Below are 24,033 nucleotides of genomic sequence, written 5' to 3' on the forward strand. Positions count from 1 at the left end.
TCACTTTTTTTAAATATGATGTCGGTGTTTATCCCTCCAATGGATGAAAATTACAGATTTAATACATGCAATAAATTAGATAGTCTCGATAACCTACAAGTACCACTGGGAAAGCTGCTTCCAATGTAAGAGCAACAATAGAGTACGTTTGCTACAGCCGCAAGCATACATAGCGAGAGAGACATGCAAAGTCGACATAGCTTAATTTCATTTTTAAGGTTAATTTACACTATTATTTCATTTTTTACGATAATTTAGACTAGGTTACGCGCGCGCACGTAAGTCTCCCCCTGGGGACTTTGGAGGATTAAGTCATCCTAAGAGACATAATTATTATATTTTCGAGACTAAAAATGAAGATATTTATACACAGTTTCTACTAGCTATGGCTACTTTTTTTAAAGATGAGCTATTGTTTTGCGAAACCACACAAAATCAGGGTCGCCTACATTGTTTAATATTTTCACTAGCTGATTTTGAAAAGAAGGGCATAAGAATGTACCCAATGAACCCTTGAATCATCCCCCACCCCCTAAAAATATTAAAGTTTTCATAAGTCGCCTATATTGATTAATATTTTCACTAACTAATTTGAAAAGAGCTGTTTTTGAATCTTAAGAAAGTAATATAACTTTTTATCATTATTAGATATCGCTAATAATGCACTCAATTCTGGACCAGAAGCAAAAATGTACCCCATGAGCGCTTGAATCGTCCCCCACCTCCCTAAAAATTTTAAAGTTTTCATAAGTCACCTACATTGTTTATTATTTTCACTAGCTAATTTTGAAAAAAGAAGGGCATAAGAATGTACACAATGAACCATTAAATCGCCCCCCCCTAAAAAATATTAGTTTTCATAAGTCGCCTACATTGTTTAATATTTTCACTAGCTAATTTTGAAAAGAGCTTCGCTAATAATGCACTCAATTCTGGACGAGATGCAAAAATGTACCCGATGATCCCTTGAATCACCACCCCACCGCTCCCCCAAAAAATAAAAATGTTTTCATAAGTCGCCTACATTGTTTAATATTTTCACTAGCTAATTTTGAAAAGAGCTTCGCTAATACTGCACTCAATTCTGGACGAGATGTAAAAATGTACCCAATGAGCCCTTGAATCACCACCCCCCTAAGAAATATCAATGTTTTAATTTTCTTATTATTAATACCTTTAAACTATCTCAAACGAGACCATTTTTGGCCTCTTTTATCATCTAGCCGAAGCCCGGATTCCGTCTCCTCGGAACGATTCAACAGTGAGCAAACCCCCCTGAATTGCGTTGGGGTGATCGGATTCCGTCCCTGGAGTGAGACAACACTGAACAAACTCCCCCACATCGCGCGGGATGGGTGGGAATGAGAATTTTCCCCTTTGCACGTTTTGATATTTTTAGCTGAAAAATGTCTCCTGTGTTGTGCCATGGGTTAAGATAAACCGTACGGTGGATTGGATAATTCCCTCGGTGGCGGCCTGCGCTCTGGGTGGTACCCTAGTGGAGGGAGGGGTACTTCGGGTTCTTGAGTGATAACATGAAACCCAACCATCAGAAGAAATTGTGTGTCCAATATGCATCTCAAATCATCGTGATATGTATTTTCTCAGGATGATACCGTAAATAATGCCCCGAAACATGTCACTGTTAACACCTATTAAAAATCCAATTGAAAAATTGAATGTGCAAATAACTTGTTACGATAATGTGCTGCTTAACATCAATTGGCCTGTTTATGCTTGGAATGATAGCCCGCGTGTGTGGTAAACAATAAAAATCCTTACATCCATAAAAATAAAACATCACCTCAAATGTCCCTTTGAACTCGAGTCACAAAAATATTAAAAGAATATGAAAAAATAGGCTTAAAGTGAACGAGTACAGCATATTTCATGCCATTATGAGAAAAAAGTAACCTAAAATGCATCCCTGGGCTAGCTCTTGATACAACGTTTTACGGTTTATCGAAATTACATAAACAATGTATTCCCTGAAAGTCAAAAGTAGCATATATGAAAGCCCCCATGCTTAAAATATTTGAAAAGTTTGTTTCTTTATTAGCTACGCAATTGCGCTAAAAATGAAGATATTTATAGACAGTTTCGATTATCTATGGCTAAGTTTGTTAAAGACGAGTTATTTTCTTGCGAAACCACACAAAATCAGAAAAAATGTCAAATGACCGACATTATATTTAAAAAAAAGTGAAAATGAATTATTCGAGGAAAGTGTGTACACATGATAAAGTCATCGTTGCCTTGAATGCTGACAAAGAGATATATTTGAACTATGAAACAAGTAGTAGTGGAGATCTTATTGGGAATTTATCCCTGTGTTGTCATGACAGTGAGGAGTTAAATTCCTTTGGAGTACCCAAGAATTTCCATCAAGAAAGTCGTGGATATATGAAATTATCATTTCCAGAAAAGTTAGAACTCAAAGAGAATGCCAACATAAAAATAATAGTTGATGAAGAGGGACAACTTCTAGCTAATGGTTCTGGTAACATGTTACCCATTGATAGATCTTATCGTCATCTTTCCAGTGTTACCATTCGAATGAAAGCAAAGGGAAATAGAAGATGTGCCCACTGCTGCACTAATATCATAAATCATATCTTGTCAACATGCCAGAGCTGTTACCTCTGTAAAAATAATGTGATAATAGAGAGTGAAATTGCCGGAAAAATAAAAAGAGTATTGGCAGACAATATCACTAATGAATATAATCATAAATTGATGGAAAATGAAGCACAATTGAACATTATTACTATTATTGATCATATAGTCTATGAATTAAATAATACCAAGGATGAAACTTGTATTGAACCTGTAAGTGACATCCCAGTAAAAATTGTATATGACTCAAAATGTATGAATGATTATTCTAGTTGTTATGAACTAAGAGAAGCAAGTAACTCTAGTATCAAGAAAGAACATGATAAATTATTTTATAGAACAGATTCAAATGTCCAAAGCTGTTCAATGATGTTAATAATAAATAATAATGTCTGTAACATATTTTTATGTTAATATTCTTCATGTTGTTATTTCAATTAGAATATCTTATGCATTACTTTGTTATATTTCTATTATTTTAAGATACGTTAGCATGTCAAACACTTAGAAGGTTTATTAAAAAGTCTGAGATTTTTATTTTCTTTGGTAAATTTAGAATTGAACTATAACTTTTTTCTTTTCTTTGATAAAATTCAGAAGAGAACTTGAGGTTTTCTTCACTTCGCTGTGAAAACTCAGAATTAAAGTGAAACCTTTTCTCTTCTCAGGGAAAACATTCAGAAGAGAACTTGAACTTTTCTTCACTTCTTTGAGAAAATATAGAATTAAAGCAGAACTTTTTCTCTTCTTGGAGAAAAAATTCAGAATTGTTTTTCATTGAGAAAATTCAGAAAAGTACTTTAACTTTTCTTCACTTCATTGAGCAAATTTAGAATTAATGGGAAGCTTTTTATATTCATGGAAAGTATTCACAATCATAGTATAACTTTTCCTATCTTCTATGAAATAATTTAGAACAGAACTTTATATTCTTATGTCTTTGAGAAATTAAGAACTGAAGTGGAAGCTTTTTTTATTTTCTTTGGTAAATTTCAGAATTGAGCTAACTTTTTCTCTTCTTTAAGAAAACTCAGAAGAGAACTTGAACATTTTGCACTTCTTCGAGAAAATTCAGAAATAAAGTGGAGCTCCTTATCTTCATGACGAATATTCATGATCAAATTATAATTTTTTTCTATCTTCTATGATAAATTTGGAAGAGAACTTTAAATTTTTTCATCTCTTTGAGAGAAATCGGAACTTAAATTAGGAAAATTTAGAATTATAGGGAAACTTTTTATCTTCTCAGGGAAAACATTCAGAAGAGAACTTGAACTTTTCTTCACTTCTTTGAGAAAATATAGAATTAAAGCAAAACTTTTTCTTTTCTTGGAGGAAAAATTTAGAATTGAAATATCTATGGTAAAATTTATGACAGAACTTTAAATTTTTCATCTCTTTGAGAAAAATCAGAACTGAAGTGGAAACTTTTTATTTTCTTGGCAAAATTAGAATTGATCTGTAAATAATTTCTTTTTCATTGAGAAAATTCAGAAGTTAGCATGAACTTTTCTTCACTTCATTGAGAAAATTTAGAATTAAAGTGGAACTTTTTATCTTCATTGAAAATATTCACAACTACGGTATAACTTTTTCTATCTTCTATGGAAAAAAATTAGAACAAATCTTTAAATTTTTTCATCTCTTTGAGAAAAATCAGAACTGAAGTGGAACCTTTTTATTTTCATGGAAAAAATTAGAATTGATCTGTAACTAATTTCTTTTTCATTGAGAAAATTCAGAAGAGAACTATAACTTTTCTTCACTTCATTGAGGAAATTTATAATTAATGGGAAGCTTTTTATCTTCATGGAAAATATTCACAATCACAGTATAACTTTTTCTATCTTCTATGAAATAATTTAGAACAGAACTTTATATTTTTATGTCTTTGAGAAATTAAGAACTGAATTAGAAGCTTTTTTTCATTTTCTTTGGTATATTTCAGAATTGAGCTAACTTTTTCTCTTCTTTAAAAAAACTCAGAAGAGAACTTGAACATTTTGCACTTCTTCGAGAAAATTCAGAAATAAAGTGGAGCTCCTTATCTTCATGGCTAATATTCACGATGAAAGTATGATTTTTTTTTATCTTCTACGAAAAATTTGGAACAGAACTTTAAATTTTTTCATGTTTTTGAGAAAAATTGGAACTGAAATTAGGAAAATTTAGAATTATAGTGAAACTTTTTATCTTCATGAAAAATATTCACAATCATAGTATAACTTTTTCTATCTTCTACGGAAAAATTTAGAACAGAACTTTAAATTTTTCATGTCTTTTGAGAAATTAAGAGCTGAAGTGGAAGCTTTTTTCATTTTCTTTGGTAAAATTCAGAATTGAGCTAACTTTTTCTCTTCTTTAAGAAAATTCAGAAGAGAACTTGAACATTTTGCATTTCTTCGAGAAAAACCTGAATTAAAGTGGTGCTCCTTATCGTCATGGAGAATATTCACGATCACGGTATAACTTTTTCTATCGTCTATGATAAATTTAGAACAGAACTTTACGTTTTTGATCTCTTTGAGAAAAACTGGAACTGAAGTGGAACCTTTTTATTTTCTCAGGAAAAAAATTAGAATTGATCTGTAACATATTTCTTTTTCATTGCGAAAATTTGGTGTTGGGATATACATGAAGTTGAAAAGTAATATATGACTTCTCCGGCATGCTGGATCTGAAAGTGTAATTGCAGAGAAATTCTTTAACCTTTTAGGGTTAACTTACCTTTTTAGGGATGACCATTTAGGGTTCTCGAACATGCTGAACCTGAAAGTGTGTTCCCTGACATGCTGAGTCTGAAAGTACAATTTTCATGGCGATTTACTATTCTAAAGAATAAAGATGGTTGAGACTTAAGATATTTATTGCTTAAAGATTTTGAAAAAATACATATTTACATAAAAATAGTACTTAAAGTTCACTGTTAAACATCCACAGATGAGGATCCCATGATATAGAATATTTTTTACCATGGCTTATGCACCTATCACGTTGAGTTATGTCCCTAGGTAACCACTGTGCGAAGAACCTGGTTGAAAAAGTTAAAAAACAACCTGGCTGGAAGTGGTTGAAAAAGCCAAATACTTAGGTTTTATCATTTGTCAAAATAAAAATGGATGAATCATATTACAGCAATGGCACAGAAAGGAAGAAAAGCATTATTTAAAATATTAGTTAAAAAAAATTCAAAAAAAAAAGTTTTTCAAAGAAAAGTAAAGGCCATTTTAAACTTAAGCTCGGCAGATACAAATACCTTTTAAAATTCAATCTCAAAACGACTAGAAATTACTATTAAAGAATAAATAAAACCCAAAACAAACAGAAATTAAATAAACAATCAAAGCAAAAAACATGTAAGTAATAATATAAAGAATAAATAGATCTTAAAGCGAGTAATGCTTAGATTGAATATGAAAATCAAGCTTAAAACGAAAAAAAATATTTTGCTATTGAAGTATAAATGAAACTTAAACCAAACACAAATTAAATAAACAATCTATGCGAACAAACATACAATAGACATTAATGTAGATGAATAAATAAATCTTAAAAAGAGTAAAACTTAAATTGAATATGTAAATCAAGCTTAAATCGAATAAAAACAACTACAAACAAGAGTTTGGGTAGCGCCTCCTCTCACTGCAGAAGCCTAAAACCTACTGCGTCATTGTCTTTTTACTGAAAATTATATGAGTCTTGGACAGTCTTGGAAAGTATAAACAAAATCAAATTGAATATTACATATATAATGATATTAATTGTCTAAAGATCCATCAGCTCAAGATTTTGTTTTCACTGTGATTTTTATTTTCATTTTCAAAGCTGTAAGAACTGGAAAAGAATAAATTTGTAATATAATTCATTTTGAGTAAAATGCCAATGACGCAGCAGGCTTTAGGTTTTTACAGTTAAAGAAGGGGGCAGTATCCAAATTTTGTTTGTAGTGAAACTATATTTGTCTCGAACAATCTTGGAAAGAACTAATAAATTAAACTGAATATTTGATTTATAATAATATTAAATGCAGAAAGTTCATCAGTTCAAAATTTTACTGTAATTTTAATATTTATTTTCAATATTAAGTAAAAAAGAAAACATTTGTGAGATAAATTGTTTTCAGTAAAGCGCCAATGACGTAGTAGGTTTTAGGCTTCTGCAGTGGGAGAAGGCGATACCCAGACTCTTGTTTGTAGTTATTTTTATTCGATTCAAGCTTGATTTGCATAATCGATTTAAGTTTATCTCGTTTTAAGATTTATATATACATTTACATTAATATCTATTGTATGTTTGTTCGCATTGATTGTTTATTTAATTTCTGTTCGTTTTAATTTTCATTTATACTTCAATAGCAAAATATCTTTTTCGTTTTCAGCTTGATTTTCATATTCAATCTAAGCATTACTCGCTTTAAGATCTATTTATTCATTTATATTATTACTTGTTGTATATTTTTTGCTATGATTGTTTATTTAATTTCTGGTCGTTTAGGGTTTCATTTATTCTTTAATAGTAATTTCTGGTCGTTTTGAGTTTGAATTTTAACAGGTATTTGCATCTGCTGAGCTTAGGTTTAAAATGGCTTTTACTTCTCTTTGAAGAACTTATTTTTCAGAATTTTTTTTTAACTAATTTTTTTTCGTTTTTGATTGCAAAAAGTTTCAAGTTTATGGCATGGGGGTTGCTTACTGTCCGATTATTCTTGACTTTAAAAAACGGAAATAGAACTTTTGATTTAAATCGAATGAGGCTTTTTAAAAGTCTACACGATTACTTCTTTGATAAAAAACTTTATATATGAATAATGCACAGTTTGCATAACTTATTGACAGCGATTAACACAACAATGAATGGATTGAAAAAATAGCTTCAATTAGGGTGGTTAGACCATTTCATCTGCTGACTCAGAGAGATCAGGATTGTGTGTATTTGACCTTAATCGGATTTTGTGTCCCAAAGCAATTTTGCATCTATCGCAGAGTATGTATTTAACATTATTTTAAGTATGGCGTTAATTTTAATTATTTTAGCATTTTCAGTTTGAGAGAATTTCTGGGAGTATTTGTATAGCCAGTTCTTCATCTAGTTCTAATTACTGTGTTATGATGTGTCTTAACGTCCTCTAAAAATTTCTATATACAGTTATACAGAATAGTTACAGTTATTGAACTGCAACTGAGATAGCTGGCTATCTCAAAATTTGTAGTGGGTGCGTTTGGGGAAAAAAGGAAGAGGGGGGGGGGCTAGACGTCCTTAACCCTCTTGACTCTTAAAAAGTTAACTAGAACTTTCAATTTCCAATCAAATGAGCTCTCTATGGAGTTTGTACGAGCATCCCTTTCATAAACCATAGTAGTAAGTACATATGGAATTTGCTTGCAGGTATAGGAATTTCCATGCTATTTGCTTGCAGGTATAGGACCATGCTATTTGCTTGCAGGTATAGGACCATGCTATTTGCTTGCAGGTATAGGACCATGCTATTTGCTTGCAGGTATAGGACCATGCTATTTGCTTGCAGGTATAGCACCATGCTATTTGCTTGCAGGTATAGGACCATGCTATTTGCTTGCAGGTATAGCAATTTCCATGCTATTTGCTTGCAGGTATAGGACCATGCTATTTGCTTAGGAAATACTTTTGCGGAGACACATAGCAATTTCAATGTTATTCTACAGGGCATTACACCTTTTCAAAGAGATTCAGAGCTCCTTCACATTCCGGGCCAACCAGATATGTTTCTAGGCCAACCGGACATTGGTCTTATACTTTGAGGACTTGTCTTTCACTTTGATGAAGGACAAGTTGTTCTGACACAATTTACCGGATTTCAGAAACCAGAATTGCCTATAACTTAATATATTCAAATATTTGTTGATAACTTGATAGGTGATTTGAATAAAAGGAATTCAAATATTTTGCCTATGAAATAGAAGCTAACTCAATTTGCGAAAAGGTCTTCCATTTGCACAACTCTGATCTGATTGAATTGTCACCCGACAATGAGATGTAATCACTGCTAAGCCTTTTGTTATTGCGAGAGGATTACCCAACTTATTTCTTAGTGTTAACTGACAGAGTTCCAAATACGAACATTTTGAAAAGAAGACAAAAAATTGGACACTAAAATCAGAATTATTTGATTAACATTTAAAAAGGGGTAATGAGATATGTGATCTGTATAATACACAAGTGATGTTTGATAAGTATTGTCATTTTAAAATAGGATCTAACGTTCCCTTCGTTCCCCCATTTCTGAGGGCAGGGAGGGGAGGGGTCAATTGTGGAGGGAAAACATCTGCATCAAGGGGAAGGCTCAGGAAAAACCCGGATGAATTAGTTGAAAATAAAGTTTTAAGAAGAAATGTCTGAAAAGTAACGATAGAATGACATTGTGCCTTGACCTCGCTTTACCTCTCCGATGTGGTCTGTATAATACACAAGTAACGTTTGAAAAGTATAGTCAATTTAAAAAGAAATGGCTGAAAAGTGTTTTGAGGGAGATGGGTTGCATGGAGGGTTGAGGTGCACGCGGGTTCAGTGACCGGGGGGATACAGTTACACGGGGGGTTTAGTTAAATTGGGTTGAGGTGCACGAGGGTTCAGTTAAAAGGGGGTATAGTTACACAGGGGTTTAGTTAAATTGGGTCGAGTTGCACGAGGGTTCAGTAGCACGAGGGTTCAGTTGTACGGAGTTTCGATTATACAGGGGTTCAGTTACATAGAGGGTTCAGTTGCACGTGGGGGGATTTGCGAATTGGAGGAGATGGGATAAGAGTTTGCTGTATAATGCAAAAGTGATGTTTTGGAGAGTATTTTCAATTTAAAATAGTTTAGAAATAAAAAAAAATTTAACAAGAAATGGCTGAAAAGTGTTTTGAGAGAGATGGGATTGCATGGAGGGTTGAGTTGCACGAGGGTTCAGTAGCACGATGGTGGCCCCTCCTTCCCCCATTTCTGAGGGTAGGGGAGGGGGGAGGGTCAATTTTGGAGGGAAAACCAAAAATACTTTTTTTGGTTTGTGTTTGTCTCTTTGGGCTGTGTGTGTCTCTTTGGGGTGTTTCTGTCTCTTTGTGCTGTGTGTGTCTCTTTAGGCTGTTTGAGTCTTTTTGGTCTGTGTTTGTCTCTGTGGGATGTGTTTCTCATTGGTCTGTGTGTGTGTGTCTCTTTGGGCTGTTTGTGTCTCTTAGGGCTGTGTGTGTCTCTTTGGGATGTGTGTCTCTTTAGGCTGTTTGAGTCTTTTTGGTCTGTTTATTTCTCTTTAGGTTGTTTGAGTCTTTTTGGTCAGTGTTTGTCTCTTTGGACTGTTTGCGTCTCTTTGAGCTGTTTGTGTTTTTTTTTTGGTCTGTGTTTGTCTCTTTGCGCTGTGTGTGTCTCTTTGGGGTGTTTGTGTCTCTTTGGGCTGTGTGTGTCTCTTTAGGCTGTTTGAGTCTTTTTGGTCTGTGTTTGTCTCTTTGGGTTGTGTTTCTCTTTGGACTGTGTGTGTCTCTTTGGGCTGTTTTGTGTCTCTTAGGGTTGTGTGTGTCTCTTTGGGATGTGTGTCTCTTTGGGTTGTTTGAGTCTTTTTTGTCTGTTTGTGTCTCTTTAGGTTGTTTGAGTCTTTTTGGTCTGTGTTTGTCTCTTCAGGCTGTGTGTGTCTCTTTTGCCTGTGTGTGTCTCTTTGGGATGTGTGTGTCTCTCTGTTGGATTTATGCGTCTCTTTGGGCCCGTGTACGTCTCTTTGGGCTGTATGTGTCTCTTTGGGATGTGGGTGTCTCTTTGTGATGTGTGTGTGTCTCTTTAGGCTGTGTGTGTCTTTTTGGACTGTGTGTCTTTTTTTTGGGGGGGTGTTTGAGTCTTTTTGGTCCGTATGTGTCTCTTTGGGCTATGTGTTTTCTCTTTGGGATGTTTGAGTCTTTTTTGGTCTGTGTTTTTGTCTCTTTGGGTCGTGTTTCTCTTTGGGCTGTGTATGTCTCTTTGGGCTGTTTTTGTGTCTCTTAGGGCTATGTGTCTTTCTCTTTTGGGATGTGTGTCTCTTTGGGCTGTTTGAGTCTCTTTAGTCTGTTTTTGTGTCTCTTTGGGCTGTTTGAGTATTTTTTGGTGTATGTTTGTCTCTTTGGGTTGTCTGTGTCTCTTTTGGCTGTGTGGGTGTCAGTGGGCTATTTGTGTCTCTTTTGGCTGTTTTTGTCTTTTTTGGTCTTTGGTTTTCTATTTGGGCTTTATGTTGCTTTTATGTATTTGTTTTTTTATTTTGGTTGCTTGCGTCTCTTTGGGTTGTTTGAGTTTTTATTTGTTTGGTCTGTGTTTGTCTCTTTGGGCTCTGTTTGTCTATTTGGGGTGTTTTTGTCTATTTAGGCTGTGTGTGTCTCTTTTGGCTGTTTGAGTCTTTTTTGTCTGTGTTTGCCACTTTGGGTTGTGTGTATCTTTGGGATGTGTTTGTGTCTCTTTGGGCTGTTTGTGTCTCTTAGGGCTGTGTGTGTCTCTTTGGGATGTGCGTCTCTTTGAGCTGTTTGAGTCTTTTTAGTCTGTTTGTTTCTCTTTAGGTTGTTTGAGTCTTTTTGGTCTATGTTTGTCTCTTCGGGCTGTGTATGTCTCTTTAGCCTGTGTATGTCTCTTTGGGCTGTATGTGTCTCTTTGGACTATGGCTGTCTCTTTGTGATGTGTGTGTCTCTTTAGGCTGTGTGTGTCTCTTTGGACTGTGTGTCTTTTTGGGGTGTTTTGAGTCTTTTTGGTCTGTATGTGTCTCTTTGGGCTATGTGTTTCTCTTCGGGCTGTTTGAGTCTTTTTGGTCTGTTTGTGTCTCTTTGGGCTGTTTGAGTCTTTTTGGTCTGTGTTTGTCTCTTTGGGCTGTTTGCGTCTCTTTGGGCTGTTTGAGTTTTTTTTTGGTCTGTGTTTGTCTCTTTGGGCTGTGTGTGTCTCTTTGGGGTGTTTTTGTCTCTTTGGGCTGTGTGTGTTTCTTTAGGCTGTTTGAGTCTTTTTGGTCTGTGTTTGTCTCTTTGGGGTGTGTTTCTCTTTGGGATGTTTGTGTCTGTTTGGTCTGTTTGTGTCTGTTAGGTCTGTGTGTGTCTGTTTGGGATGTGTGTCTCTTTGAGCTGTTTGAGTCTTTTTAGTCTGTTTGTGTCTCTTTAGGTTGTTTGAGTCTTTTTGGTCTATGTTTGTCTCTTCGGGCTGTGTGTGTCTCTTTAGCCTGTGTGTGTCTCTTTGGGCTGTATGTGTCTCTTTGGACTGTGTGTCTTTTTGGGGTGTTTTGAGTCTTTTTGGTTTGTTTGTGTCTCTTTGGGCTATGTGTTTCTCTTTGGGCTGTGGTCCCTAAAAAGTTCACGATAAAAAAATAGTTTGGGAAAACAAAAAAAAAGGTTCAGCGATACGTATTTCATGGGCTGTGTGTGTCTTTCTGTTTTATGTGTGCGTCTCTTAGGGTCCGTGTGCGTCTCTTTGGGCTGTATGTGTCTCATTGGGCTGTGGGGGTCTCTTTGTGATGTGTGTGTCTCTTTAGGCTCTGTGTGTTTAGGCAGAAAAAATCTGAATTGAAGTGGAAAATTTTATATTATTTTAGGAAAATAGAATTGATCAATAACTTATTTCATTTTCATTGAGAAAATTCAGAATCGAAGTTGAACTTTTTTTTTCCGGGAAAATATTTGGAACAGAACTTTACATTTTTTCATCTCTTTGAGAAAGGTCGGAATTGAATTTAAGAAAATTTAGAATTATATCAAATTATAACTTTTTCTATCTTCTATGAAAAATTTGGAAGAATATTTTAAATTTTGTCATCTCTTTGAGAAAAATCTGAATTGTAGTGGAAAATTTTATATTATTTTATGAAAATAGAATTGATCAATAACTTATTTCATTTTCATTGAGAAAATTCAGAATCGAAGTTGAACTTTTCTTTTCCGGGAAAATAATTGGAACAGAACTTTAAATTTTTTCATCTCTTTGAGAAAGGTTGGAATTGAATTTAAGAAAATTTAGAATTAAAATGAAACTTTTTATCTTCATGGAAAATAATCACAATCATAGTATAACTTTTGTCTGAACTGAAGTGGAAAATTTTTATATTATTTTGGGAAAATAGAAATAATCAATAACTTATTTCATTTTCATTGAGAAAATTCAGAATCAAAGTTGAACTTTTCTTCACTTCTTTGAGAAAAAATTAAAAATTGAAGTGAAACGTTTAATCTTCATAGGAAATAATCAAAATCATAGTATAACTTTTCCTATCTTCTATGTAAAAATTTAGAACTGAACTTTAGATTTTTTATGTCATGGTGAACTTAAAACTGAAGTGGAAGCTTTTTATTTTCTCTTGAGAAATTAGAATTGAATTGTGTTCGTTGGTAAAATTCAGAAGAGAACTTGAACTTTTCTATCTTTTATAAAAAATTTGGAAGTATTTTAAATTTTTTTCATCTCTTTGAGAAAAATCTGAACTGAAGTGGAAAATTTTGATATTATTTTGGGAAAATAGAATTGATCAATAACTTATTTCTTTTTCATTAATAAAAAGTAAATTCGTTGTTTCTCTATGATTCAATCCCAACACCCTCCTGCTCTGATTGTTGAAAATGATTTCAAGACATTATTTTAGGTTTTTTTTTCAGGTCCCAAACTATTTTTTTATCATGAACTGTTTAGAGACCAATTTGATCAACTTGGAGAAAGTTCAAATAGAATCGTTACTGATATTGATATTAGTGCGTAAACTACAAACTAACAAAAATATCCAGAACTTTATTTTTCTTATAGTCTTGACTATGAAGACATTTCTTCATCTTAATTGGCTTTAGAAATATCATGCAAAATAAACTAGCCTAGCCGTCGTTGCTTTGTCGAATTTTGAGCCAAAATAAGGTTTGTAACCTCTGATTTGCTCGTTTGTATGCAATTTCAAGCCAGTGAAAAGAACGAAACGTCTTTGAGTCACATTTTTTTTAAAAGGTAAATTCGTTGTTTCTCTATGATTCAATCCCAACACCCCCCCTGCTCTGAGTGTTGAAAATGATTTCACGACATTATTTTAGGTTTTTTTATTTTCTTGTCCCAAACTATTTTTTTTATCATGAACTGTTTAGAGACCAATTTAATCAACTTGGAGAAAGTTCAAATTGAATCGTTACTGATATTGATATTAGTGCGTAAACTACAAACTGACAAAAATATCCAGAACTTTTTTTTCTTATAGCCTTGACTTTGAACACATTTTTTCATCTTAATTGGCTTTAGAAATAACATGCAAAATAAAGTAGCCTAACCGTCGTTGCTTTGTCGAATTTTGAGCAAACATAAGGATTGTAACATCTGATTGGTTCGTTTGTATGCAATTTCAAGCCAGTGAAAAGAACGAAACGTCTTTGAGTCACATTTTTTTTTAAAGTAAATTCGTTGTTTCTCTATGATTGAATCCCAACGCCCTCCTGCTCTGAGTGTTGAAAATGATTTCAAGACATTATTTTAGGTTTTTTTTCTTGTCCCAAACTATTTTTTTTTATCATGAACTGTTTAGAGACCAATTTGATAAACTTGGAGAAAGTTCAAATAGAATCGTTACTGATATTGATATTAGTGCGTAAACTACAAACTGAAAAAAATATCCAGAACTTTATTTTTCTTATAGCCTTGACTTTGAAGACATTTCTTCATCTTAATTGGCTTTAGAAATATCATGCAAAATAAACTAGCCTAGCCGTCGTTGCTTTGTTGAATTTTGAGCCAAAAAAAGGATTGTAACCTCTGATTTGCTCGTTTGTATGCAATTTCAAGCCAGTGAAAAGAATAGAACGTCTTTGAGTCACATTTTTTTTAAAAAGTAAATTCGTTGTTTCTCTATGATTCAATCCCAACATCCCCCCTGCTCTGAGTGTTGAAAATGATTTCACGACATTATTTTAGGTTTTTTTTTTTTTCTTGTCCCAAACTATTTTTTTTTATCATGAACTGTTTAGAGACCAATTTGATCAACTTGGAGAAAGTTCAAATAGAATCGTTACTGATATTGATATTAGTAACGTATATTGAAGTATATTGATATTGATATTAGATGAAACTGTTCAGTATATTATGGGGATAATCCCTCTTTAATAGTTTGCTCTTCAAGCCAAAGTTTCTTTTTGTATTTTAACAATGTCCTTAGTCTGATTAGACAACTCTTGTGTTTCAGGAGTTGTTCTTAACTAATTCGGACAAAAAGTTGAATTTGGCGTAAAGAGCGAGATAGTGAGGAAGGCGCTTTGCCCTCATACATGGGATAATTTCTGATCGTTTTAAGTTTTAATTTTACTCCTTACCTTTAGTTAAAAATTTTTTTTCTTTTTTTATTGAATATCTGATTGTTTCTAAAATAATGCCAAAAAGTCTTCCTTTTCATTCCATGGAACACCCCCCTCCCCCCCAAGAAAATTCCTCCTTGGAAAGTTCCTTCAATGTAAGATCTCACATCCCTGTAAAGTTTCCCTTTTAAAGTTCTTCCTCAGAAACTTCTCTCGCCACGGAAAATTCTTCCCTTGGAAAATTCCCCCACATAAAATTCACTCATCCTAAAAAAGTATGTTTACTTCCCAATAACAAACACTATATGTAAACACTAAACAAATTTCATAACTTACGACCCTTTTCTTCAGGAACTTTCAGGGTCGTGTCAGCCCAAGAGTAATGATACTCTAATAATGATACCCAACTATGCTGATCGAAATTGGTATCTCAAAATTTTAATCAGATGACTTTGGGAAAAAAGGAGCAAGGGGGAGAGAGGGGGAATCTAGTTGCCCTCCAACCATATGGCTACGAAATTGGGAACTAGAACTGTAATTTTCCGTTCGAACGATCCCTCTCCCGATCTTCTTCTGGCAAAAAGTAAAAAATTTCACATTTTTTCAGAACCAAGCTAGGTAACCTTACAGTATGGTTCTCTGATATGTTGAATCTGATCGTGTGATTTCTATTAAGATACATTGACTTGTTAGGAGCGTTTTCACCCTTTCTAGAAAATTTAAAATTTTCTCAGGCTCGTAGCTTTTGATGGGTACATGAAACATGATAAATTTTATATATCTGGAGTCGGCAAAAGCAAACTCATTTCATTTATCTATTGTTATAAAATTTCCATTTTTAGAGTTTCCGTTGCTATTTGGCAAGGTTGTTGCTTACTTACAGTCTGTTACCACAAACTATTTCATTATTAACTAATCAGGCTTGAAATCCATTCTCAGAAAGGATATTGGTGGCAGGCATGGATATTAATGCTATGACAATTTCGTATAGATATTTCTTAGACCAATATTACAAGACTTCCATGACTTGTGGATCAGTGGATCAGTTTTTCTTGGAGCTAAAGACTCCCTACTGAAAATCTAGAGAACCATGACAGATAGAGCTGCTGACGAAGCTTGCCTGGCATTGACTACTGAAAGTTAGTTGATTCTGATCCCACAAACTGGCTTGATTCTGTAGTGGCTGAATCACAGGAACTGTCACGGTAGATGTGTCTACTGATACAGATTTCAGAAAGGCCCAATCGATGTCTCTTGCTACTTACTCTAGACTTGGAGAAGATCATCAGGGGTAATATACAATTTCTAGAAACGCGGATTGAGGTATTTGGCAATTTTTACGAGTGTGATCTGAACAAGGCTAATAAGCCTAGGAGATAGTTTTCCTACTCAAGCCTTTTGGAGGTTCTCAGCAACATTTGAGAGCCCACCCTCACTAAACGTAGCTTTGGAACGGGCTATGCCTTCTTTTGGATACAGCTGTGCTTGCTTTATATCAGTATATATGAGTCAGTATATTGAATAGATTATTTTTCTTCTCTGCCATTTGCGAAACAATTTTCTATGTTGGATCTTTTCTGCTGGATATTCACCGGTAGATACCAGAAAAAACCGAAATAATGTCGTTTTCAATATCGATATTTACGTTGCGATATTTGATATCAATATTTGGTACGATATATTGATATATCGATATCCAATATCGCCCAACACTAGTCTAGACCCCAGCTGAACTATAGTTTCTTCAAGAACCTTGCCATAAGTGAGGTAAACCCGTATAATTCAAGCATCCAGAGAAATGGGTCTGTCTCAGTAGACCTTTGTCTTGGTGCTACTACTATACGGCTCATTTTTAAGTTTCCGCTTATATTTTTATTTGATTTGGGAAAATTGGCTACAACTTTGCCCTTCCATCAGGATAAACCAAAATTACACGACTGATCATAATGTATTATCATTTTATCCCCCCCCCCATCTGTTTTTTCGCCATTAATTGCATTAAGTTAACTTTAGTTCGTGGAAATGGATTTTTTAGTTATATTTTACTAATTTGTGTTAAATTTCACAAATTAGTAATCATGTAATATTATAATATAATATTATTATATAGTATACTATAATATTATAAATGATATAATATAATTTTATATAATATAATTATAATAAAAGCACCTACTAGACCATATTTGTCAAAGTAGCATATAGTTGCTGTAGATTAAAGTAAAAGGATAAAAAAACGAAAAAGATCCTACAGGTTAGGGCTCATAGGGCGTCGAATCGATGTTTCAGATGCTGGGTCTTATTTTCAGGGAAAAGTAGCAAGCTTGTCGCCCAACCTTGCTGCGGCTTAAATAGTGACTTCAGTAGTTGATTAAATAGTTGTGAAGTAGTTTATAGAGAAACGACTTAAAACAGACAAATAATATAAAATTTGTAGGAAATTTTGGGGGTAAATAATAAAATCAAGAAGATATCAGAGAGAAGTAGAGAAAGGGAGAACCTCTGGTATCGTTTCTATGATCAACTCAAAGTGAACACCATTCTTGTTGTTATAAGGCAAGTTTGAATAGGTGCACAAAAAGGCGCACATAAGTTAAAATTTTTTTTCGGTTTTATTTATACTTTAGTTTAAAAACCCATTATGGCTAATGGATCTAGTGAAATGAAATGAGGAAAAAGACAGGACTGTGCCTTTTATAAGTAACTTGTTATGCTTTTACAGCTATCAATTGTACTGAAGGACAAGCATAGTAGCCCTTAGATTTATCTTTTTGCGCTTCAATGTTTTTTTCTCGATTGCGAAAATAAAACCCTGAGCCTCGGTTACTCTGCTATTTACATTTTCTGTGCTTACACCATCCTTACAAACAATACCATTAGGGGAAGCTAGCTATTCGGTCAATCTTCACATTACAAAGCATCCTCTTAAAATTTCTTCCTATAATATAGGAAGCTTTAAAAGAATGATAATTTTCAAATATAATATAAATAACTCGAGTAAAACTATATGTAATTTTTTTAAAACAAAAAAACCAAATAATATTTTGGATCAAAAATAAAACATTTGGCTTCAAAAATAACGGAGCATTAATTATTTATATACCTAGCATTTATTGTGGATATCATTAGAGATTGAATTTATTTTCAAAGTAAATATTATTTTCACAAATGTAGAAGTATATCAACAAGTTTCTGTTGAACAGCATAAAAGTGTTCTTCAAATGATTTTGTGATTACTTAATTTTTAAACTAGGGACCAAAACCTTCCAACAGAACTGAATAATAAGTTGCATTTACTCTAGCTCATAGTCAAGTCTCTGAAACATTGAAAATTTGATGTTTCTATATTCCTGCTACCTGTTTTTTTTTCTGTTCAATTCTCATGACATGACTCTGTACTAAAATAATATTTTTTTTGCAGCTACAATTTTTCCAACCTATGAAACAGCGCCAAGCCGCCAAGATATAACAAGAAGTGGTGAATGTACAGATACTGAGGACTGTCCACGTGGGATGTTGAAGAAGGAAGAAGTTTCTAAGTCCAATAACCCAATATTAAGGATGCCTCCTAAGCCCCCAATGCCTATATTTGATTCTAAAGTGGCAGAAAATATGCAAGGGAGCAAGAACAAGGAAATTTCGGCACCGATAACTAATACGGACCAATGGTTCCAATGGATAACACAAGATCCAAACAGATTTGGAACTTTGAAAGATATACTGCTCTTGTTGAATAATAGGCTATTAGAACCACTGTTTCTGACCCTTGTTTAAAATAATACGATACCAGAAATTGTAAAACAACTGTGCAGTTCCGTGTAATATATGGGGTTCCTTGAAAAAAGTGCAAGCAATTTTTAGATACATTGAAACTACCTTCAGCAAAGGCTTAGAAAGACTAAAGAACAGCTTTAACTTTATAAACCAAATGAATCCAATTGAAGCACATTTTGACTTTATCAGTGTTACTCCTAATATTGTCTCAAATGGCAAGAAGGCAAGAATCTTTGACCAGATTTGTGACCTGCCTACAATTTTATCATCGATGGGATCTGATATAGAAGAGCTTCGGTTAATTTGTTTTAATGTAACAGTTTATGGATACACTAGTACACCACTCAAGGTATTATCAGTTGAAACTGGGTATCTTAACATAAACGTTAAGGGTTCTACTGTCCATTTATTTGAGCCATTTTCTCCTCCAAAGGCAGAACCTGGTCAACCTGGCTTGGTTGGCCTAAGTGGAGGAACTGTTTTGATAAAAGTTCATTTTTCTGTCAAAGGTGGCGTGTTGAAAATCATTGGAAATGGAGGTGATGGTGGAGACGGTGGAGATAGTGCGCCTGGTTTACAGGGAGAAGATGGGAAGGATGGGTCTATTTCTGCCAGGCTTTATGACAAGTCGTATTATGATGCGTATTATGATACTAATCAATTAACCCAACAAATTTATGCCGAGGAAAAGTGTTCAGGAAAGTGTTTTCTTTTGGAAAGTGACGGATTTTGGAGAAAGGTTGCGTTCGAAATGAGGAAAAGTATTGATGACTGGGTGGACAGTGTTTTAGGAAAAAATGGGGGACAAAATACACGGGGAGAATACATGAAGGAAATTTGCAAAAAAAACTTGGAGCTACGCACAAATTATTGTACAATCATCATATGGTGCTACGCCTGGAGTAACAGGTTTTTCTGGCAATCCAGGTCAACCCGGGGGTGCAGGAGGTGAGCCAGGGGAGCTAAAACTTGACAGTGATGTAAGTTTCAGGAAACATTTTACGCTAGTCACCCAAGGCGGAAAAGGAGGAAAGGGTGGGATTGGTGGTCCTGGAGGTCTCGGAGGTAGAGGTGGACAGAACAAGATTTTGGAAGTAACATACACTCGGATTCGAGAATGGAAGTATTTTTGCAATGAATCACTTCCGTACTGTTATTGTAAATCCCACGATAAAATCCTGAAAAGCGCTATAGGGTCCGGTGAAAAACTTAATGGAAGACAAGATGATGGTGGTCTTGGAGAAGATGGAGCAAAAGGCAAAGATGGAAAAAATAATAAAATAAACATATATGGAAGCATTGAAGTCTGTTGATGACCTTATAAGTCAATTTAAAACTGGCAACTTAAAATATATTGTCGACAAGTTAAGAGATAAGCTTTTATCAGAGGCACAAAGTGGTTTAGCTCAGGGTATTGAAGAAGTAGAGGAGGCAAGAAAACAGGCAAGAAAACAGGCAAGAGGCTCAATTGGATCTTTTTTTTCAAAAGTGTTCGCTGTGGTGAATATCGTCTCCGTGATATTTGTTTTATATATTATTGGTATCGTCTTTATACTGTCAGTTCTCACATATAAATGCAAGTTTTTTTTATGAATACTTAAAATGTACTGTCTTCTAGTTTTGGTTCAGTTGTGAATAGTGGATTCATTTTCAAAATTTGATTATTCATTATTCAGTTGTAAATAGTAGATAACTTTTACCTTTACTGAACATTTTAGCCCTCTTTGAATATTTTTTGATGTTTTATTAAATTTCAGATCTCTGTATAGCAATGATCGAATCTGCAAGTTTTCTTAGAGATTTTTCCATAGTTAAAGAGAGACTTTATTAAAACTCTTACAATATAGTGGTCTAATTGCCACAACTTTCTTATTTTTCATACCAAACTATAAAAACCAACACTAATGGATGAACTAAGGACATAGTTATACTGACATTGCTGATAATGTTCACTTTTGAAAAAAAAGATCCAATTGAGCCTCTTGCCTGTTTTCTTGCCTCCTCTACTTCTTCAATACCCTGAGCTAAACCACTTTGTGCCTCTGATAAAAGCTTATCTCTTAACTTGTCGACAATATATTTTAAGTTGCCAGTTTTAAATTGACTTATAAGGTCATCAACAGACTTCAATGCTTCCATATATGTTTATTTTATTATTTTTTCCATCTTTTCCTTTTGCTCCATCTTCTCCAAGACCACCATCATCTTGTCTTCCATTAAGTTTTTCACCGGACCCTATAGCGCTATTCAGGATTTTATCGTGGGATTTACAATAACAGTACGGAAGTAATTCATTGCAAAAATACTTCCATTCTCGAATCCGAGTGTATGTTACTTCCAAAATCTTGTTCTGTCCACCTCTACCTCCAGGTCCACCAATCCCACCGTTTCCTCCTTTTCCGCCTTGGGTGACTAGCATAATTGTTTCCTGAAACTTACATCACTGTCAAGTTTTAGCTCCCCTGGCTCACCTCCGTCACCCCCGGGTTGACCTGGATTGCCATAAAAACATGTTGCTCCAAGCGTAGCACCATATGATGATTGTACAATAATTTGTGTGTAGCTCCAATTTTTTTTGCAAATTTCCTTCATGTATTCCCCCCGTGTATTTTGTCCTCCATTTTGTCCTAAAACACTGTCCACCCAGTCATCAATACTTTCCCTCATTTCGAACGTAACCTTTCTCCAAAATCCGTCACTTTCCAAAAGAAAACACTTTCCTGAACACTTTTCCTCGGCATAATGTTGTTGGGTTAATTGATTAGCATCATAATACGCATCATAATACAACTTGTCATAAAGCCTGGCAGAAATAGACCCATCCTTCCCATCTTCTCCCTGTAAACCAGGCGCACCATCTCCACCGTCTCCACCATCACCTCCATTTCCAATGATTTTCAACACGCCACCTTTGACAGAAAAATGAACTCTTGTCAAAACAGTTCCTCCACTTAGGCCAACCAAGCCAGGTTGACCAGGTTCTGCCTTTGGAGGAAAAAATGGCTCAATTGAATGGACAGTAGAACCCTTAGCGTTTATATTAAGATACCCAGTTTCAACTGATAATACCTTGAGTGGTTTACTAGTGTATCCATAAACTGTTACATTAAAACAAATAAACCGAAGTTCTTCCATATCAGATCCCATCGATGATAAAATTGTAGGCAGGTCACGAATCTGGTAAACGCATCCGTGATATTTGTTCTGGCAACAGTATCGTTATTAAATTAGATAAAAGTTAAGGAAACAAATTTAATGAAAATGAATAATCAGAATTTGAAGGCTAACAAAATCGGATCTTTTTTTATAATATAATTTCCCTTATTTGTTCGTCGTCTTATATCGTCTCTTAAAGCTTTTTAAACTATAAAAGCAGGATGTTTTAAAATAATGCATTTTTTTTCCATTATATATGTGAGTAAGTTTTTTTTCAATATACATATGAGTGAATAAAATAGTGAGTCCTGCCACAAACAAATCTGTATTGATTTTCACGTGGCAGGTCTATTTGATATGTTTTTTTTTGTGAATATTGATATTTAATAAAAATTCTTTCTCTCTCTAAAAAATTATTTTATTAAGAATGTTTTTTAAACAGGTAGTTTGTGAAAGAAAAGTAGAGCCAGATTGCAATTTATGACAAACAGAAATACGTCGTATTATAATTCAAACTTAAAAAGAACAGAAACAACAATCAATGAATGAATGAAACACAAAATGAAAAGAACCTGGATTTACGTTGCCTAAGCAGCGTAAGGTGTTGCAGCCACCCCATGTCGGCTTCACCAGCAAAAGTATTGGAGAAACAACACTTGTACCAGGAGTCTGAGAAAGTTATTTAAAAATATTAAGTCAAACTTGCAGCCAGTTGAACCTTAAATGCATGTGTTTAATGTTCCCTTAAATGTATCGGTAATAAATTACTGACTACGTAGCAAGGTGAGGATATCTAAGGCATTCGCTATTACAACTCATCAGTTTTCACTGCATGGAGTACCCCCTCAAAATCTCCCCACTGATATCAACTCTGACCAGGACACTGAAAAAATATCAACTAATTTGCATATGTCTCAAATGCCTCATTCTTGAAGATGACCCTCTTCTGGCACTCAATTTTTGTCTGGGAGGGTTTGCTTGAAAGAATGTTTTTCGGTAGCGTGTCATACTTCATCCGTAAATTATCCCGAATAATGGGGGGTTCCAAAAAGATAGTTTGTTTCTGCAAACTAAAAAAAAATAAGTAGGCTGAAGTTCCTCGTATTTTATATATCACACACTGCAATTTGTCTTGATCTCAACCACATATTTTAATACAGAAGACAGGGTCGTATCCATGATTTTTTTTGTCGGGAGGGGGGGGGTAAAAAAGGATTTTTTTTGGGGGGAGGGGGGTTATAAAAGGATTCTTTGGGGGAGGGTGCAATTTTTGTTTTTTAAACGCATAAAAAATGTGTTTATATTCATTTTTTTACGTTTTTACGAGTCAGACAAAAATTTAGGGGGGGGGGGCAAAGCCTCCCCCTTCCTGGATGCGACCTTGATAGAAGATAGCGTTATTTTTTACTAATTAAACAGAAAAGTAGCTGGGGCTGACGCATTCCTCCCTGTGGTAGCGTTTTTAAGATTAAACAGAAATCTGAGGGAGATTGCTAAAGTAGTTTGTGCCATGCTTCCTGGAATGCGTGGGCTACACCAAGCGATAGAACCTCTCGGGGGAATGTAATGAACAGTTTAAAGCGTACTCCAAGCAATATTTCATGTAATACTTATACTTATCAAGCCATATACGGCCTGCTGAGGCTTTGCCAGTTTGATCGGATGATATTTAGTTGGCGAAGAAGAAGGTAATCCTGGCGTTCCATGCTCTATCATCGTCTATATTAATGAAGAAAACGTCCAGAAGGCTGCAGCATCAGTAGTATCCATCTTTTGAATTCTATGGTCCCCCCGTACCAATCAGGTTTTTCTGATAGATATTCTATTTCTTTGTCAAGAGATTTACGCAATTTAAGGACAAGTTTTTCTGACGTAGATTTCTAATTCCTGATATACAAGTTTTTTTTTAGGTTAAATCCGTGGTCATTCATCTGTAAGTTGATTAGTAGGTTTTTTTTTTAAACTTGGCTAATAGGTTTTTAAACCTATTACTACGAACGCTACATGCATTCCATTTTTGGAACTAGGAGCGAGATTGTGTGATACTATAAGATTGGTTTCGTTTCATGAGTTCATTAATAGAAGGACTAATGTTTTTGAAAAGGGTAATTACTTCTTTAGTTTACGAGATTTGTGAATTTTTTGCGAAAAGATATTTGCGTAAAGGTATTGCGATGGTTAAGAATGCCTCACGGGTAATTAAAGAATGGGATACTTGCATCAACAATAC

The 24,033-nt window shown here is 34.3% G+C and overlaps 1 long non-coding RNA gene across 1 annotated transcript in view; it reads left to right on the forward strand.

Moving 5' to 3' along the window:
* Positions 1-19,239, forward strand: part of LOC148947151 (uncharacterized) — a 54,810-nt gene extending 35,571 nt beyond the window's left edge. Inside the window, exon 3 of the long non-coding RNA XR_016142464.1 lies at positions 18,295-19,239. This is a non-coding gene — a long non-coding RNA (uncharacterized LOC148947151). The remainder of the gene's footprint in view (positions 1-18,294) is intronic.
* The last annotated feature ends 4,794 nt before the right edge of the window (positions 19,240-24,033 follow it).

This window comes from Artemia sp. Qi Xiang Cuo, chromosome 11 (genome assembly GCF_049724085.1).
Source record: "Artemia sp. Qi Xiang Cuo chromosome 11, ASM4972408v1, whole genome shotgun sequence".
Classification (NCBI taxonomy): domain Eukaryota; kingdom Metazoa; phylum Arthropoda; class Branchiopoda; order Anostraca; family Artemiidae; genus Artemia; species Artemia sp. Qi Xiang Cuo.